This window comes from Primulina huaijiensis, chromosome 15 (genome assembly GCF_012295235.1).
Source record: "Primulina huaijiensis isolate GDHJ02 chromosome 15, ASM1229523v2, whole genome shotgun sequence".
Taxonomy (NCBI): Eukaryota; Viridiplantae; Streptophyta; class Magnoliopsida; order Lamiales; family Gesneriaceae; genus Primulina; species Primulina huaijiensis.
In genome coordinates this window covers 6,990,864-6,996,135 of record NC_133320.1, presented here as the reverse complement: position 1 = coordinate 6,996,135, position 5,272 = coordinate 6,990,864, and positions in this window count along the sequence as shown.

Sequence of the window (5,272 nt, the reverse complement as noted above, 5' to 3'; positions counted from 1 at the left end):
CCGCTGTAGCAATTCATCATTTGAGAAATCGACACACTCGTTGTGTCCCGGGTTCAAGTCCCGGCAGCGGACTTTTTTACCATTATTTTAGTTAGTTAAAAAATAGAAAATTAGTCCTAATAAGAATCGTTTCAAAATTTTCAATAATAAACGCGCAGAAAATATTTTTATAAACATTCCTAATTACTGTTTTCGTCGGATTACTCTAATAAGTACGTTTCCATTTTGTTAATTTTTAAAAAAATCTTAAAATTTTGGATATATTATTTTTGAATATGCTAATACTTTCTAAATATATAGTAAGATATTTTAAATAATTTATAAGATCAGTAAGTTGACACATATATAAATGTTAAAACGGATCTATATTGGACTTAACTAAATTATTTTGTTCATTTCATGAGTATGTTTACAATCATCATTCATCAACAACAAATATACATATTTTTCTATGTTTTTAAATTTAAAAAATCATTTAGATAATTATTCGAACGATATAATTAAGAAGAAGTTAAAATGAAGAACATAATATATTAACATACAACACACAACTACATCATAGAAAGTTACCACACCCAATGTAATGATTCATGAAACTTCTTTAGCTTCTATCTATTGTGGAAAGGTCCATCTTTAGTCCATATTTACATGGTCGGTGCTATTTTCGGCTCCACGGGATGATCTTCGACGATGGTCATCCGATACCGGTACAAGATAAAGGCCGCCACAAACCTCATCTGATAATAAGCAAAATCTTTGCTTAGACAGAGTCGAGAGCCACCATTGAATGTCGTGAACTTGTAGGCCGATTCGCTCATATATCTCCCGTTTCTCAGCCATCTCTCGCTTTTTAACCAGGTGCGGAATTCCAGCCAAACACAGAAAAAAAAATAGGATTAATATATATTTTAATTATGGACTGTGTTAAATTTTTTGTATAGCCCTATCAAGATTTGGTCCAGCCCATTAGTAGGCTAAATAATTATTGTTTTGACATCAGATAGAAACCCTTTAGGCTTCAGCCTTCTCAATTTTGTTTCTCCGTTTTCAATTGACTTGGAGTCACTGTCGATGGTTTTTGTTACCTTCTACTGAGTTTTCTGTCCTTTTTTTCTCTATCATTGCTTCATTTTATTATGTGAAATTATCATTTTGAATTTTGTAAAAGCTTGGATTTTATAGGAAACATTGAAGGATTATTATTTAAATAAGATATTATTATTAAAGTATCAATAAACTTGATTATTGGAAATTTGATTTAAAATAAAAATAACGAATATTATAAAAGTTTAGAATTTGATCTTTCTTTACATTTGGTCGAAGCAATCCAAATAAAATAATGATCTTTCTTTACATTTGGTCAAGATGAATAAATCGATACATCAAAAATTATTTAGTTCAAGAACATTTCAATTCAGTGGTTAAAGATTGGTTTTGGTGTGGGGTTTGTGGGAACAATTTGTTAAAATTTGATATTTACTATTTTAATGATATTCAATATCATTTAAAGTGGAAAAGTTTCACAGTCGATTAGTTTCACTAGAGGTGGAGAACGGATTTCATGTACTTTAATAATCATTCATTAATAGCATCGTGGTGTACCATCATTTAAAATCTTTGGAATTGTTTAACTTTTTATTTTTAAATAAACATGTGATAGTTAAGTAAATTAGTCATTCACAATAATAACTTTTTTCAGTACCTAATAGGTTGATTTTTTTAATAGAAGCTCAAGGCGACGAGAAGAAAAGTAAGTTTTCATTTTTAAACCAAAAGATAGTACATCCACTAGAGAGGATCATTCTCCTACTAATGTTAGGATATCAATATGGCAGTGTCCTGTCAATGAAAAAGATGCAATCAGACGAGTTTATATCTTAAGGGGGCCATATCAACATGTTATGGAATATTCGCGAACCAAATTAAAAGAAAAAAAATTGGCGATTTCAAAAATGTTGGTTTGAACAATTTCAGTGGTTGGAGTACTCTCGTAATAAATATGCGACCTTTTGCTTCCCATGTTTCCTTATCCAAGGAAAAGAGACTCGTTATCCTACATTTATAGTTAATGGTTTTAGAAGTTGGAAAAAAGTTAATGATGGGAAGAAATATGCTTTATTGATGCATGTAGGAGGTCCTACTTCACGACACAAAACAACGCAATTCAATCTATGGGTGTGTTGCTGAATGTAAGTGGTCACATCGATAAAGTGATGAATGCACAAATATCAGAAAAAGTGAAGAAGAACCGATTGTGGCTTAAGGCCAAAATTGAAAGCATTTGTGGGCTTTGTTTGCAAGGATGTGCATTGAGAGGACATGATAAATATTCACATTCCAACAATCAAGGTAGATGATAAGGTTTATGGAAAAAATGGATGTTAATATTAATAATATTTTTATAGAAAAAGCACCAAGAAATAAAAAATATACATCGCCAGACATTCAAAAAGATATTTTGCATATTCTTGCCGAGGGAGTGATAAAAAAAATATACGTGAGGAGGTTGGGAGAGCAAAATTTTGTCTTTTGGTTGATGAGGCTAAAGACGTATCAAACAAAGAGCAAATAACTATTGTGTTGAGATTTGTTGATCATGAAGGTTTCTTAATAGAGCATTTTTTTGATATTGTGCACATTGTTGATACCACTGCGATGACACTAAAAAAAAAAATTTGTAATGTGCTTGGTCGACATGAGTTGTATATCAAAGATATTTGGGGTCAATGATATGATGAAGCTAGAAATATGTATGGCTCATGGAATGGACTGCAAGATCTTTTCCGAAAGATTCTCCACAAGCATATATGTTCATTGTTTTGCACATATATTTCTGACGTTGTTAGCCACTGCTGAAAAAGAGAGTTATATTTTGCTTCTTTTTTTTTTTTTCAAAATCAACTTCTATTTGAAATCTCATTAAGGTATCTGCAAAACGCCACACTAAGTTGCAATCTGCCCAAGCTATTGAATTTTAGAATATGATAGCAACTGGTATTCGCGAGACAAGCACTATTCTTAATCATATTGGAAATTTGCAGCGCGCTAGCAAGACGTGTTGGAGTTCCCATTTTGAGTCGATTTGCAGTATGATAGATATGTACAAATATGAGATTATTGTGCTTGAGTACATGGTGGAAAAATCATCTTCGAATTCTATACGGGGGGAAGCTATGGGTTCTTTGATTGCATTGAGAGAATTTTGATTTCTTATTTATATTATATTTGATGTATAAGATTATGGGGATAGAAGATTTTCTTTGTCGAGCTTTGAAAGAGAAGTCTTTAGACATTTTAAATGCAATGTATTTTGTCTCAACCACAAAAGCTTTACTTCATACTTTGAGAGTAGAATGTTATAATATTCTTCTAATGATCGTGCAATCAGTTTTTGAAAATAATGACATTGAGATACCATATATGAATGCTTGTTATAGATGTGCTACAGGACATTCGTGCCATCAAAGAGATTCTATTATATTTGAGCACCATTGTCGTTTTGATGTATTTCATGCTGTAATATATTTTCAAGTTGAAGAACTCAATAACAGATTCAATGATGGGGCTGTAGAACTTCTTATACTTAGCTCTGCTTTGGAACTTCGAGACAACTTTAAGTTTTTTAATGTTGATGATATTTATAATCTTGCAAAGAAATTCTATCCCAGTGATTTCAATGGACACAAACTACATTATTTGAGAAGTCATTTGGAGCATTATAAGTTTGATATATTTCATCATAAAAGGTTTCAGAATATCTCTACCATTTCTGAATTATGTCGAAGATTAGTATAGAAAGATAACACACAACATTATCATTTAAATGACATTGATTCATATGTTTTAACGATTCATGTTTCTACTGCAACAACGAAACAATCATTTTCATCTATGAAACTTCTTTCTTAAATAAGATGGAAGAAGAGTTCTTAGAAGATTCTATGATTTTCTACATTGAAAGAAAGTTTACTGCAAAGATCGACACTGATTCAATAATCGATGAATTCTATTATATGAAAACCCACAGAGCACAAGTTCAGTAGTTTATATCTTGTTCGTGTCACTATTAATATTTGCAATTACCATTAAATATTTAATAAGTATTTTTTTATTATAAATTAGTATTTTATCATATTTTAATTTTTTAATATTTAGTTTATAATATTTTTTTTTAATCAATCAGATAGACCAAGATAAAATAATTTCCTGGCCACGCCCCTGGTTTGAACTCTTTGCAATCTTGCCCCATACACTTTCCATTCGAGCCATTTCATATATCGCATACTCTATTTTTTTTTCCCTTTTTGAGTATGGTTCCATCCGGGAATTTATCATCTTCCACCACATATTTTTATTGAAGATACACAATCAAATCAATCTTCAAATTTTCTCCACGTAATTTGGATATAATATTCAAGTTAATTAATTACATCCTTGTGGTCGACTGGGACTGATGGGTACAAAATCAAAGCCTCCGACATAGCCACCTGCAAATACTACATCTTCTTCACCTCTTCCGCGCTGAAGATAACATCTCCACAGCAACTCCGCCCCTCTTATGCTCAAATTCCCACTAATCTCATCCATTATCCTATGCTCCACCTCCTTATGCCATCCAAAAAGCAGAAAAACCAGCTCAATGCAACAGACGATGTGTCCCTTCTCGTCAGTATCAAATACACACAAATATCCCTCAAGAATCTATCAGAATATGGCATGCCATCTTCATCTTTCAGGCCCATGAACACCGACAGCAGATCCGATCTTTGCTTGAAATTTTTTATAAGTGTTTATACAATCCTCTCTAACAACATTCCCAATCCTAATAAGAGTCAAGGTCATGAGTTTTATTCTCATTGATGGAGTCTAATTATTGAGAGAGATTGTTAGGTGCAATAATTGTTTCGGATCGGTAGAACAATCGAAATGTGATGCTTGAGATGTTCGATTTAAAAGATTTGAATTACACCATTACCACTGGCTAAAATAATTAGGCCAAATAATTTTTAGTTGCCCGTTAAAAATATGTATTAGAAAATATCGGAATTATAGATGATATTAAAATACATATTGAAATTTGATGGTACACAAGAGTTGAAATAAATTACACGAGACATATTTTAGCTTTTTTCCTAAATAATAATTATACAAAATATTATTCTCAAACGCCCACCGACCCACACACACACACATCCTAGATTCGCCACCATCGTGCCCAACTTCTCAGCCACTCTTGCTGCCCAGCTCAGCACCTAAGATTCCTTGAAGCTAT